Source organism: Corapipo altera, unplaced genomic scaffold, assembly GCF_003945725.1.
Source record: "Corapipo altera isolate COAL_440 unplaced genomic scaffold, ASM394572v1 0, whole genome shotgun sequence".
Taxonomy (NCBI): Eukaryota; Metazoa; Chordata; class Aves; order Passeriformes; family Pipridae; genus Corapipo; species Corapipo altera.
In genome coordinates, this window is record NW_020884872.1 from 19,392,958 (window position 1) to 19,408,145 (window position 15,188).

The 15,188-nt window shown below is 39.8% G+C and overlaps 1 protein-coding gene across 2 annotated transcripts in view; it reads left to right on the forward strand.

The window, feature by feature from the left end:
* The window catches only part of MID1 (midline 1), a 242,120-nt gene that overhangs the window by 87,048 nt on the left and 139,884 nt on the right, over positions 1 to 15,188 (forward strand). The window contains exon 1 of one of the 2 annotated variants that reach the window (XM_027645503.1): positions 13,466 to 13,685. The exons of the other annotated variant lie outside the window; for it this stretch is intronic. The gene's annotated coding sequence lies outside the window, so the exon portion shown is untranslated. Of the gene's footprint in view, positions 1 to 13,465; positions 13,686 to 15,188 lie in introns of those variants that run through there. 2 annotated transcript variants of the gene reach the window in all.

Here is a 15,188-nt window from a genome sequence, read left to right on the forward strand (position 1 = left end):
TTTGAGTTATTCCAAATTTTACTTGCTGGTTTTTGTATCCCCTTTATGCTGACTGTCAGGATATTCTGTTGCTATAGGCTAGTGTGGAATGCACTCTGCATTAATGGTCAGGGTTCAGTGGTTTCATTGTATTTTCACAAGCTGGTGAAAATTTTTTTGTCCCAAAGGGCTAGGCATAAGCTGGGAAGAAAATGTATCACAAATTCCAAGTATGCAAACTCTTGTGGCCTCTTAAGACTGTAACTACAGAGGAATTACAACACAGAGACTTCATGGTGATAGTAGCGCTGGGGCAAAAAATGTAGTATAGCAACTGCTGGTATGCAGAAATAGCGTGTTTCTTTTATAGTCATTTAAACTAGGTGTAAAATAGTTGCCAGTTTGAACCTATGCTGTCTTCTCTTTGCATGCAGAAATCACCTTTAAGCATTAGAAAAATTTAGAAATGGAGTTGATGTTATCTCAGAAGAAAGTGGATCTTATGATCCACTTAGATCCCACTATGAGCAAGAATCAACAGAACTGCCTGCTGTATATGGTTTTTAAAAGTTATTTGAGCGTTGCTAAGTTCGGATCTGAAGCTCAGTTGAGAAGTAACCGAAACTGCAGAATTTCAGATTTTCCCTGCAAAACCAGAAAGTTTGTGCAGTTTCGACAAGGAACCGGTGTCGCAGCTGCCTCGCAGGGAGCCCGCAGGGCGTTCCTGCTCCTTTCCGAGCCGCTGGGTATCGGGGCACGCACGTTGTGCTCGGCCGGGCGGGCGGAGCGGAGGGAATGGGAGCGGGAGCGGGAGCTGCGGCCGCCAGGGGCTGCTCTGGACCCGGCCACGGGCCGGCTCTGCCCCGCCTCGGGCTGCCCGCCCAGCCCTGCTCCGCGGGGGAAGGGAGCTCATTACATCAACAAATAACCATTGAAAAGTCAATCCCGAACCCGCTGCTTGCCGCTGCAGACTTCCCCCCCTCCCTTCGTTGTATATGGGAACAGTTTTGGGGGATTATCCTGAGCCTTGCCTCTCTTCCTCATCTTACTATTACTTTTCTAGTTTGTGTGTATGCAATAGTTTGGTATTCATGAGTTTGTAATTCTGTTTTAACATAAATGTGTGGGTTGTCAAGCACTGGAACAGCCTGCCCAGGAAAGTAGTGGAATCACCATCCCTGGCGGTATTTAAAAGTACATGTAGATGTCTACCATGCTGAGGGACATGGTTTAGTGGTGGACTTGGCAGTGCCAGGTTAGTGGTTTGGCTCAATCTTAAAAGTATTTTTCAACTTAAATAATTCTATTATTTGCATGGAAGACTTACAGTTCTTCCTCTTCCCCCTTCTCTGTCTCAACATTTATCACCCCATCCACTTTTTCGTGCTTATTCCTGCAATAATCGTTTATCTTGTAAGTGCCATAAGAACACAAATACTGAAACCAGTGACAGAATTCTTATGGTTGAGAATCTCTGTCTTGGTAAACAGAGGGTTAGCTGTAGGTTTGGGAACAGATTTCCTTAAAATTCCTAAGCCTTCTGGTGACTGACTTCACCATCACCTTCAAACTTCCCAAGTCAGGTTTGGTGTCTGCTGAGGAACAAGGGGGCAACAAAAGCCATTCTTGCACTTCAGAAAGGAGCTCAAATACAGGGTGAGTATGGATGGGTTATTTTGTGGGTAACAAAAGTGGTGATTGTAGAACAAACATGACAATTTTACCTCTGTTAACTACAGTAACAAAATGCCTCTTGCTGAATGCTTATTATTGTATTTGCAGATTGACTTCATATGTACCACATGTGCTTATTGTTGTTGCGTTGTGATTTCAAGCTTTTATGAAGTGATAAGCCACATATTAATAGTTTTAACAGAAGGTTCTCTAGTTGTTAACATGGTCACACCTTGCAAGCATAACATGTTATGTCCATTTTTCGTTCTAGAAATATGCAACATTATATACTTTGAAATACGTAAGGAAAGTGCCTATTCAGTACTTAGATCTGCTCAATATATTATCTCCCATGAATTCGTACCCTGTTAGTCAGTCCTGCTATAAAAATTTGCTGCCTTGAACTGCAAAATATTAATTCATTTCCCAGGAATCTCTTTTGGTATAAGCTGGGAAAGCAGATGTGGAAGTTGCAAGCACATTTGCTTTTACTGTACCTTTCTCAAAACTAAACTGATTACTGACACTATTATAGTAGCAGGTGTTCAAATATGTCTAGCTAAGTTATTACCAAGGTTGGAGGATTATTTTTGTTTTTCCCCCTGACCACAGTCAGGTTATCAGTGGCATATGGATGTATTCCTAGTCATATTCAGCTCAGTAAAAATTGAGCCTTTATTAAAGTAAATTAGTCTCATCGTAGCACGGTTCTATCCTATGACGGCAGTTGATGTTAATAAAAATTTTCAAAATAAGATACCGGGTATATAATGATCACGGTGGCCCAAAGAAAGTCAAGAAGTAGTGTTTTGAAAAATTAGGGAACTTTATATTTATTTACATTCTAAATATCTTAATAAATATAGTAAAATTAAAATAAGTCAGTGTGTTAAAAATTCCCTTTAGATGCATCACAAAGGGGACAAACAGGTATAAAAATATGAAATTTGATGCCTTTACAGTAATTCCATTAAACCTGCCCTGCTAAGGAAGCAGTGCAAGAAAGCATTTTTCAATGAGTAATATCTTAGTAAACGGTCATGATTTGATGTGACATATTTTTCTCCCGATTTGCATACCTGATAATAGAGTTCCTAAATATCACCTTCAGGTGCACTGGCAAAAAAGTAGCCGATTTGAAAGAAACACTGGATGAAATGTTGATGATGGCACAATCTCAGGTCTGCATCTGAATGTGAGACAAAAAGTTCAAACCATTAAAAGCTATATGGTCTATTGCTGTGCTAGTGTTTAGTTATTTGTGTAGTGCAGATTTGTTCCCTTTTAAATGTGTTTCCATGACTCATAAAATCCTCTGAAATAGAAGTTCTCACAATTCTAGTACAGTGGAGCAGTTATTTTTGGATTTAGTTATAAACAGGCTAGATAATGAGCTACCTATCTTGTCCTCCTTTCTTAGGGAGGAAGGTGGTTAGTGACCTCTCTTTTCTCTAACGAGTATCAAAATCCACTTTATTTGATAGATAAAGGAGTGGAAAGTCCTTGACAAAATGAAAAGGAGGCATAATCTAATGCTGGCTGGGTGACTGATATTTTACATAACAAGTAAGAATATATATTTTGTGAACCTATTTAGTATTCAGCTTAAGAGAATATAGTAACCATAGCAACTCCTTATCACCTGTGAGACACTGCAACATCTTCATGAAATGTGCACAAATGCCCTGCTAATAATTGTAAAATGCTGATGTTGTTATCCCTTGGAGACAGCTACACTGAAAGATAAATGTGTTAAAATACTTATGATTCGAGATTCCCCTGTCTACTATCTGCTTTCTCCTTGCCCTTCTACTTTATTCTATATATCAGTTTGATTTATCAAATGCCAAAGACTAATAGGTTCAAGAAGTCACTGGAGGGAGAAGGGTGGTGGACACATCACTGCTCACCCACAGCATGCCCATAATAACCACCCTCAGTAGAGTGTGCTGAAGGCTTTAGTGGTTTGTGGTGGCCAGAGCCAACATAAATGGAAAGGTTTCCCAAAAGGGTTGAAAGTGGGAACTCCCAGAAAGGCACTCAGAATAATATGGTAAGTGCAGATCCCTTCCTTGCAGCAGTTAGCAACCTAAAAAGACTATGAGTTGTGCCATTTACCTTATTTGCAGGCTTTCAAATCACATGAAGCTGTAACAGCAATGATCTTTCTGACTGCAGCGACAGCTTCTGTCATTTTAGACTTTGCAGTTCGGATACTTTCCCTTCCTTTTCAGCTTCAAAGCTGCAAGTGGTCAGAGCTTTACTATTCTAAAGTCTCAAATGCAGATACGGTAGGTGAATTTTTCTGTGGAGTTACTTCTGTGCCCCACAGCCTTTAGGGCTAAGGATACTGGGATGGCCTGGAGAGCTCCCCCGCTGAAGTGTCATCACCTTTTCCAAAGGGCTCTGTGCTTTGTCCCTTTTAGTGGTGGACTTCATTTTTCCACTCAATTAACTACTTAGAGAGGCAGGTGGTAATCAGTTATCCAAAGACCCCAGTGAATTTCGAGTTCCTTTGATAAAATCAGAAGAGTGTTTAATTTTTGAATCCTTAGTATGATTCTTTTTTCTCTCTCACTTCAGTGTGAAGTACAGTACACCATGTATATATGCTTCCACTCCTGAGTACACATGCAGAAGGAGGAAAGCAAAATTAACTGTTGCCAAGTAACTTGGTAATTGAGCAACATGGCTGCACAACTCAGCCTCTATATGTGTTGAGGGGTCTTCCTGTATCATTTTGGTCTGTAGCACCACATAGTACCAAGTTGTAAATTTCAGGTGGTAGATGGAAAAGTTTGGGTCTCTGGAGTTGACAGGATTATCAAGACATCACTCCCCATTCCCATGGACATAAAGGACCTTCTTGATGCTCAAGAGACATGGAAAGGGCCTTTGTGAAATGAGTGTTAGGACTTTTGCATATCATTGCAGTTTCACAGTGTATTACAGCAAAATATGAGCCAAGGAAGATGTCAGAACAAGAGGGAGAGAAAGTATGAGCATATGTGACAGTGTGGCCCTAGGAATCAAAATCTGCATGAAATAGTTCAGATAACATGCATAACCTTCATCATTGGGGTGATGTGCATTAGCAGCTACTCTGTACTTTTTCTTTTCCTGTTGTTGGTGTAAAACAGTGATGTTGGAGGCAGGGGTTAGAATGGTTGAAGTCTCCCTGTAAATAAGCACTTGTACTCATGAAATAAGACACTCTGGGCAATATCTGCAAATTTCAGCATTGAAGTGACAAATGCAGACTGATAATAAATCGTGGCAGTAAGAGATGAAAAAAGCCTACTGGTGAGGATTTTATTTCTGTGCTAGGCTTCACTTTCCACAAGACTTACCTGAGTCAGATTTTCTGGGTTACTTCATCAGATTTTTTGAATATCTTCAAGAAAAATTTTAACACTGACTATAAAAACATAGTTTTCATAGACCACTCTATTTTCTCTATTTTAATATTTTTATAAGGGCAGCTTATAAAATAAGAATCAAAGGATTAGATTATAAAACTGGTTTGCTTGGAACCTGGAGAAGTACCTTATCTTTGCCTTCATTGTCTTTTATTGCCAGCACCATTTTAAAAGAAGGGAGGCCTGAATAGGTGACACATCTGGAAATGTGAGCTAAAGAAAGTAAAAATTCTTTTGGAGACTGGTAAACCTACACTATATATGTCTGTAATTAAAAGGAACAAGGTACAGTGGCTCATAAAAGTACCATCTGAAAATGGTTTAAAGGTCAAAAAAGGGCTACTAGGTACATATAGGAGGGTGAGAACCAACCAGACCAGTCCTTCCAGAGCAATCCCAATGAGCCTATTTATAAACACACCATTGCAAACCCCTCCTTAGCTGGTGTATGCATAAATAATTTTGAGCAATGCTCCTGGTGAGAAAAAGCTTTAATATGATAAACAAAGACTCTCTGAAACTGTCTCCTATTTAACTGCTGTGACTCACGATATCTGCCCACATCCTTAAATCACTTAATTTAAAATTCTCTCTTAAGAATGTTCTTTTGATTTACTTTTAAATTCTTTCTCTATTTTTCTCATTTGACATTAGAAGAATGTGATGGTTTTGGTGTTAACTTTCCCACATAAATATATTAGATGGTCAGTACCAAGGGCTTTGCTGAAGCAATGGGAAGGTATAGTAATTTGGTATTTCATAGGTAATCTGACCTTGACAGTAACCCCAGTGAACTCCAGAACTTTATGAGTCAAATCATGAATCACATATGTTAGCAAATTCTCAGTTGTATAAAGTGGTTTTCCTGGGCAGAGTCTAAGGATTTCGGGTTTGGGTTAAGATTTTTGTTGTCATTCCCCAGCCCACCCCCCACAGACTTCATCTCACCACCAACACTGCAATCCACTGGTATCCTGAGTAGTGAAATATTTTGCTCAGCTGCAGGGAAGAACAGCTTAAGACTTACTTCTTTTTCACTGAGGAAGTCCAAGCATATATATTTATTTTTAACTGAAGAATGTGAACATACTTCCCTACACATTCATAGGCATCTACACACACACACACATGCACACACAAGTTTTCTAGAGATAATTTCAGTAATCAACTTGTTGCATTTTCTGATTATTACTGTCTTAATTAATAAACTGTCTGTTTAATACTGTACTCTAAATACTTAGATTTACCTCAGAAACTTGTACTCAGATGTACAGATCAGTCTTTTTGTGTCTTTCATTCCTGCTTAGGGAAGAGGCTTTGCTACCCTGATTACAATAATATCTAAAGATGTTTTAGCATTTATAGATTTATTTTCTCCCTTATTATCCTCAGCATTATAAAGGCAGCTTGAATACACAATTTGAGGATTCAAATGGGGAAGATGAAACACCTTGCCCAACAAGCATTTTAGAGGCTGCAGTTTGTGTTACTAGTGTTTAAGATCCTGAGTCACATCATTTCACAAGCTTTCAATGTGACCATGTTGCTTCATAGCTGACAGACGGGTAACTTTTACACCTCCTGTCCCAAGAGGTTGCCTGTTTCACAGAAGCCCTTTTTCCATGGGACAGGGAGCTGGCATGGGTAGCCGGGGCACTGGAAAGAAGAGATAAATGAGGATTCCCTCCAGGAATATTCTTGTGAGGTTCAACTGCAAAAAGTAATTTTCTCATTAAATTATGTTTCACGAGACAGTGCAGACTACTGGCAAATTTTTATGACTAGAAAAATGAAAAAAAAAATTTTACTCTAACTTGAACTTTTAGACAATTTTGGCTCCGTTGATCTGAGCAGAAATATCTGATTTGAAATCAGTGAAATATTGGTCGGTTGCCCTTCCAGTGGCCGTTGGCTTCATGGGATTTGTAGACAGATACCCGAGCTACTTTTTTACCTCAGTATGACCAAAACTGTGTTGTGTCATTCTAGGCAAATACAGCAGAACTTTGAAATATCAAATGTTTTCTGAGAACAAGAAATGTGGGAAAATAAAAATGGTGCAGAAATATTCCAGTTTTTCATGTTAATGCCTTGTCTCAGCTGGGGGTTTGAAAAGATGTTAAAACACCAGCATTTCTTCTGTTTTGGAAAGTTTTGTAACACAGAGTCAATCTCTCTAATTCTTCCAGGACATGGCATAGTCTTGACAGTGATTAGAGTTTCTCACTTCTGGCATAGACTTCTGCATGGTATATGATATGTCTAGGCTGCTGTATGCAGGTGGGAGAAAAACTATTTTAGAGCAGAGCAGCTTAATTAGGAGAGTGTTACACATTTTTTGCTAAACCTGTGGTTAGGGGATTTTATTTCAAAAGGAAGGATTTTGCATGGTTTGATAGTCTCAGCTAACACACAGATAATGGGACTTTGAGTAGGTGCCTGCTTGCTTCAGGTGACAATTATTCAGTTGGGGTTTTATCTTGTTTCAGTGAAATTGTGGCTCTTCATCAAAACTGTGTGATCATGTAACTCCTGGAATAGCAGAACAGTATTGATTTTGACAGATACTATTTGATGTTTGACTACAAAAGGCATATATCACAGAACTTCTGCTATTTGCCCCAATCTTTATTTGCTTAGCTTGAGTCACTGCATGACTGATTTTTGCAGTTGGTACAAAATGCAATGGAATAAAGTTACTCTTTTCTCTATGCTAATAGCGGTTGCAGATACGTAAGGCAATTCTTGACTCATTACTTTATCATTCTTGTTTTCATGGAGGCTTCTTAGGACTGGAGTACTAAGGAAAAAAATGGTGCAATTTAACAATTATCTACTACTTTTAAGAGTAATGAGGTATAATCATCACTGAAGTATCAGCTAACTGTAAAACCCTAGGAAATAAATGGAGAAGCAGTGGTAAACTAATTACGATTTCCATTTAATTTAACATTTATATGTACTAGAGAACAGATGTTTTAGAAACTCTGAACCCTTATAACATCCTTCTTTGTTAGTCTTTTCAGGTTACTATACTTCCATGTAATTTTGGAATAGACTATCAGAGTCTTCTGATCGCTAATTTATTACACGTGAATATGCACCAACTTGTTCAGCCTAGCAGATCAAGTATCTGCCTCATAGCAGATGTAGGAAAATGAAATCCAGTAGATATTCTTTTGATTAAAAGGCCTTAATAAAAAATTCTTGTCAGTGTAGTCATTAAGGCAAGTGCAGATGGATTGTTTTTTAACCACTTTTCTCTCTGAGCTGTGGATTATATAGGTTGCATGTAATCCTCCATGTAAGATGGAGGAAGAAGCTGTCTTGAAGACAACTTCCCTTCTTTCTTACCTGTGGCTGGTGCAGCCCCAAGTGAGATCAGAGCAATTTGAGTGATTCTGTAAATAACCAAGCAAGGGCGAGTGGTCCCCTAAGGATTGCTCTGCAAAGAGGACCAGAGGTGCCCTGACCTTTCTCATCTCTGCCTGTTTTACTGATATTCTGCCAAAAGGCTGAGTAATCTTTCTCAAAAGGCGATGAATTCCCCAAATGTCTGCCTTAAGGACATCTTTGTGCGCCGAGGCTTTCAGTGTGTATGTGCAAATGTAAGGATGTCTGACGTTGCTGGTCTTGTTTTTAAACTTCTTTTAGAAAATGTGTTTAAATGCCATGACTCAGACATTCTACCAGGCTAGTCAGTTTATCTTCATTGCTCTCATTGCAGTGATATTGATAAAAGCAGTTAAGTACAGCCTTGTGAGATCCAGCTCTGTACATTCTTATATTCACAAATATTAACTATATATTTTGAAATAATTGTGTGATACTTTCACATCTTGAAAACAGTTTTTCATATTCAGAGTATTTCAGAATTTATTTTTTTTTTAACACTGTCTTCTCAGAAATTTGTCTTCACCTTGCAACCTCATATTTTGTGCCAGTTCTTCTGGAGATTATTTTTACATTTCAGTGTTGCCTTGAGTTAAGTATTCTAGTGTTACATGGGATTATTAAGTAGTATTTTGTATTCTGGACATCCTCTTCTTCCTGCAGGTGCCAATTTAAAACTGCCAAGGGAGTGACTATAAAAACCACTAGAAATTAATTTCAACGCCAATAGTTTGAGTGTGAATATTACCTTTTCCTCTAAAAGTGCAGTGTCTAGCTGCTTGTCTTATTTTGAAAAGCATATCTTTATCAGTTGTCTATATTGCAAATTAAAGGTAACCTTTTCGTGATTGATTTCACACCTGAAGATGCTGATTTTCAAGGTAGGGTTGTTTCTTTCTAACCTACGTGCTAGGTCATATTTTTCCCTTCTGCAACTCTCACTCCTACTATATAATCAGATCCTGGGGTCTGGTCTGTCTCTGTTTGGCACAGCTTCGTAAAGAAGCAGAGTGGTTCTTCTGTCTATAGTGTATATTAAATTCTCTGGACCCAGGAGGATTTTCATGGCAGCTGGAATTCAGCTAAATGAGAGAAAATCCTTTCCTCACTTCCTGTTCTGTGCTTCCCCTGTAGCTGGTGCAGACCTACCTTGGTCTGGACCACATAAAATTTGTATTACACCAAAAAAACTCCAGCAAGTGAGTAATTCCACATTAGGATGTTTTGCATTTGTCCCAGCAGTTCAAAACAGTTCCTGTATTTGGTAGTTTATTAGAGACAATGAAGGTAGTTAAGGAAGGTTTCGTTAACAAATCAGAAGCAAAAGTTTCAGATTCCGAAACAGTGCTAATTTTTTGGTATCAAGATTGTTGTCCTTACCTTGTCACAACTTAAATCTTTAAACTTGTCCACTTCATTGATGAGCACTGAACTAAGCCTTAATCCACTAAATTTTGCTGAACTTTTCCAGAAATAGTTGATGTGCTGACAAAGAACACCCAACACTGAGTTTACCATGCCGCTGTAAAGGACGTGTGATATTTGTACGTAATGTACAATTTGTAACTGGTATTACATGGTGGTGGGTTCTACTGCACATTTATAGGAATTCCCCAAGCTTTTGCACTACATAAGCTGACTCAGGATGCATGGTAATATTACACTTTTGTCTTAAGCAGCAATAGGAAGTGTGATTCTGAGTCAACACCCAATACCCTGAGTTTTTGCAAGTGCCTGTTTACTACTTTTGCCAGGTCAGGAGCAGAACAGTGTGAACCACGGGGAAGTTCTTGCTGAATAATGGAAGCCCAACTAAAGTTATCCTTCCTTGTTTCTGCTTTAGTGAATGGGGTAACATGGTGCTTGAGACATGAGGATAGATGGAGGGCTTGTGTGTCTGCCCTTTTTGCCCGGGAGGTGTTTGGTGTATGATAAGGACTGTGGCAGACACCCATAGTGAGCAGCAAAGTCAGAGCTGCTTTAGTATCTCTGTGTCTGCTGGTGTCACTCATATCTCTGAGGGCAGGTTAAAGTGAGGTTTGATAAGGGGAATGTGACCATTACTACTGATAACCAACATTCACAGAAAATAAAACTGCCAATGGTTTTGTCTACTTATGGCCATTTGTCTTTTAACTTGAATTAATTCAGTAAGAATCCTCTAAAACTATCAGGCTCCTAACCATGACTTTGATCTGGCTTATACATACATCTTTGCTCCCAGAGATGTCTGAACTTACACCTGGCACCACCTCCTCTGGCTGCCCTTGTGTCCAGTGATTCCCACTGTAAAAGTTTCCTCCTTCAGGGACAGAATCTTCTTTCACTTCCTCAAAGACCTTATGACTTTCTCATGCACACACATACACTTGGGTTGTAGATGGGAAACTGGATATTCAGAGAAAGATGTAAAAACCAGCACATATCTTTTCTTGCACCCCCAAATAGCAATTCCTCCTCCTTGCATCTAGCTGTGCCATTGTGAGTTTCAAGGCCAACTACCTTCACAACCACTTCAGATATAGACCCTCTCTTTTCCTTTCCTGACACTCAGAAGACTCCAAGAAGTGAAGTGCAGAACCTAGTTTTCTGAATGCACTGCATGTGACAGTACCGCTGCTGTGTGGGTTGATCACAGTCCTTAAAGGAGGAAAGTGAATGGCGTAAATAGAATAGGGGCTGTCTGCAACACCGGGTTAAAAAAAAATTAGTCTGCACCCCACCCTGAACATAGATCATTGGCAATTTTTTAAAATTATTTTATATTTTTTCTAATGCTAGAAATTAATTTTCATCCTATGGAACTAACTCATATTTTTATGCCACAGTCTGCTGAACTTTCAGAAAAATGCAGTATTCATCCCACCCTATAAGGAGTGCACGCTGTTCATGAAAAGGTGTCTGCATTTCCAGAAAAGTTATGCAACTGCTTTGTCTTTATAATGTTTGAGTTCTTGTAGGATCTTTTGCCTTGTTCTCATGTGAAACTCTAAAACTGTCCTCAGAATCCCCTTCTTAAAGCCCTGAAATCAAATACAGGGTTTTGGGGTGAGTCCTTTATAATCCTTACTAATTTTGTAAGTTTTGCACTTTTTGTTACATCCCTTTCACCAGGGAAATTTAGCCCTAAGGCTGTAATTACTTTGGAAAAGCATTTTTATATTTCCTTTCAATGCATCCTGGAGAGGATTCTCCCAGATTTGACCTCAGTAAAAGGTCTTCACATACCACAGACTCATTTCAAGTGACACGTGTCCACTGAGCTATACTTGGGGAACAGAGGATGAGCATTCCTGTTAAGTGCTCTTAATGCACTGCTCCCTGTGCATTGCAGCTGCTTCAAGCTGTTGTGTAAGTGTGCAGGACTAGACCATCACTGGAGCATCACTAAGTTGTCTCCACATTGGCTAGAGAGCATGGTTGGTCTTACCCTTATGCATTGTGCTGTGTTGATCCCTGGAGATGGTTGGTGTTGTACATTAAAGCAGCTGAGGACATGGACCAGCAAGAGCACAGTTGAACCTGGATAAATTGCAGTAGTGGTTCAAATCAAGTTTTCCCTCCATCCATGCCGTGCTTCTCAGATAGACAGTACCAGTATTATGTAAACTCTTTTCTTTGCTGCACTTATGAGAAAAATTATTCTTGTCTTTAAATGGGAAAACAAATTTTGCAGATCTTTTCTTCCTTTCCCTGTGACATACCCAGTGTTGGAGCTTATTGAAAGCTAAATGGAAATATATTTTTGGAAGCCTTTAATTAAAATCCTGGCACCATATCATTGTAATTTTTTTCCTGTAGCTCAATTCAATAAGATTTCTTGTACTGATAAGAGTTTTTCTGGGTAGTGACTAATTTTTGCATTGGTAGATAAAACCCTTGCAGAAGCAAATTCATGATATTGGGACTTTTCTTCAGGCATCAGATCTGCCTGATAGTCTCCTGGGATCAAAAGACAGATTTCTGTTAAGAGCAGGCTTCTGAACTGATATTACGTTAAAGGCCTTCTTCACTTAGGAGAAGGTTGGGAGGTATGAATTTGCAGGTTTGTATTTCTCTGCAATTTTTTTTTTTTAAGTCAGGAAATTTGGAACTAGATCTCGAGGTCCCATCCAATCCAAACCATTCATAATTCTATGAAAGGTGTAACTCAAACAGCAATGGCACTTCAGATTTGAGATTTTTGGTTTTGCCTTTTGTTTGTTTATTTTAATGAAAGCCACTGAGGGGCAGCAGATAGTAGCTGATCTCGTTAAAAGAAAAAAAAAAGTTGCATTTGGGCTCCAGTGTTATCTTACACAAGGAACTAAGCTTCAGAAGTGAGGAAATCACCCTACATAAGGAAGGGAAAGCAGAAAATGCACTGAGGTTAGGGATGATTAAACATTTGCCACCAAAACAAATAAAGCTTTGCAACAAAACATTTCCAAAGCTACGGATTCCCACACACACCTCTGTTCTTTCCGACAGACAGGCACTTGGCCTTAGTATAAATTGCAGACTGCATTTTACTTCCTGCTGATGTCATTAAGTAATTTACTTTTTAATCCGACATGAGGAAATCGGTGCTTCGGGAGCGCATGTGGCTCCAACACGGACGGGATATTGCCACTTTACCGGGCGGCTGTCGAGCGTTCCTGCATCACTCTAATGTTGCAGTAATTTCAACTGGACATTTACATATCCTTGCTGAAGTCCTGGCAATCTGTTAAGCTTCGAGCAGACCCAGGGCAGTTACATGAGAATGGGAATAATCTCTTACACCGCAAATTGACTTCCCTCTTTCTAGCCCTAGACACTGTTTCCAGCTGCTTTCAGTCTTTTAAATCCTTGAAAGCTTTCCTAATCCTCGTGTAGGCAGCAGCCTTTATGTGCTCTGCCTCCCTCCCCTTCTTTCTGATTGGCGAGGCTATTCCATGGCCCAGCTCAGCCAACTACTCCATCCCTGGGCTACGGTTTGAAATCAGAGCCAGGCGGACAGTTGCCTCCCCGCTCCCGACTTTTCATAGGCTGGGGAAAGAAGGTTGGGAAACTTGACATTGTCGTGAGACTCCCCCCAGCAAAGAATAAAAAGGGGGAAAAAATAATAGACAGGGAAGAGGAGGGAGGAAAACTTGATTACGGTGGGAAACTTGATGGATTTCTGCCCTGCAGACAGCAGCGCGGTGTGAGCAGCCCCTTGCCGGCTGGATGGATGATGGGAATCTCACCATGAGGCAGGTAAGGAGCCTCTTCCCGCCGGGCCCGGGTACTACCGGTTCCAACCTCTGCGGAGCTTGGCTGCTTTTTTTGAACTCCTCATTTTTTCTCAGAATTGTCTAAAGTGAGTTTCCAGCGTGGAAAAGAAATAAAAAAAACCACAACAGATTTTTTTTTTTTTTTTTTTTTTCTTAATCCTCCCAGTAGGCAGGGATGCCATGCAGGTCATGGTGCATTTTGGGGCTTGTAGGGAGCATGGAAGCGGTTTGCGAGGTATGTAAATCAATTCCAGTTTGCCATGGTTTAAGTGCATTGTGTAGGCTGCCTCGCAGCGCCTGTTTGTGACATGTGAAAGGAAAGAACTTGTTGTGTTATAATCCTAAATATGCCAATAATTCAGCCCAGGGATAATTTATTAAACAGCACTGCATGAGATCCTTGCCTGCCAGTGCTTTAATCTTCTGATTGTTTTAAAATGTAGTAGTTTCAAGCTGTCTTACAGCTTCACAAAAGTACTTTAGGATGGGTTTTCTAGGGATTCTTTTTCTAAGATTATTCAAATGAGATTTTTTTAAAGACTTCTATTCACCTGAGGGGACAAAAGGAGCTTTTATTCTTGTTCTTGCAGTTAAAAGGCACAGTGACAAAATGTTTTTGATTCTCGTTGTTCATAGTTTTACAGCAACAATGTATGCTTAGAAGAGCCTTGTGGGAGCAAGAAAAACTGGCTTTACCTTAAGACCGAATCGAGGATCTGTCCCAGTTTAAAACCCCTTGCCAATACACTTCTGAAACTTGTTCTTAATATATTTTCTAGGGAGGTAATGGGTAAATGAGGAAATGAGAAAAGTTTTCTATGTTCTTTTCTGTGTGGGTGTTATTCATTCGGTTCTCAGTGGGACTTTTATATTACACGTCCAGGGAATGCATGTGTGAGGATTTTGCACCTGTAGTGCAAATGGAGCATTTGTTTTCCACTCACTTTCTGAACCCATGGTGGGAAATTCTAGCTTCCTTACACCAGTTTTCTCTAAGTTATAGGAGGTGGGGAAGGGTGAAGAAAGAGAGAACGTAGGTGATAGGAAGAGGAAAGGTATTTCTTGTTTCCACTAGCCAAACAACCACCTTTTATAGCTCTTTAAAGAGAGAGGGGAACTCTTGTCCTTGCAAAGCACAATGAAGGGCATTTTATATACTCAAGTTGGTCAGCTGGATGCACGTAGTCATCAGAAATCATTATCACCACAAGAGGGTACTTTGGCACAGGGGGTTGCCAATGAGGAATGTGAAAGAAGCAGAAATGTTACAGGATGGTAATAATAAAGTGCTCTGTGAAACGTGCTCGTTACTCTCCTGAAATATTTCTACCTAAAGAATAGGGCTTCATGGGTAATGAAGATTCATAGATGGTGGGTTAAAAAAGCAAAACAAGTAAGTCGGAATAGAGAGGGTGGAAATGCTAAGGCAGACACATACCCTCCCTTGCCCTCCAAGAGAGGAGGAGCGGAGGGGGGGGGGGGGGGG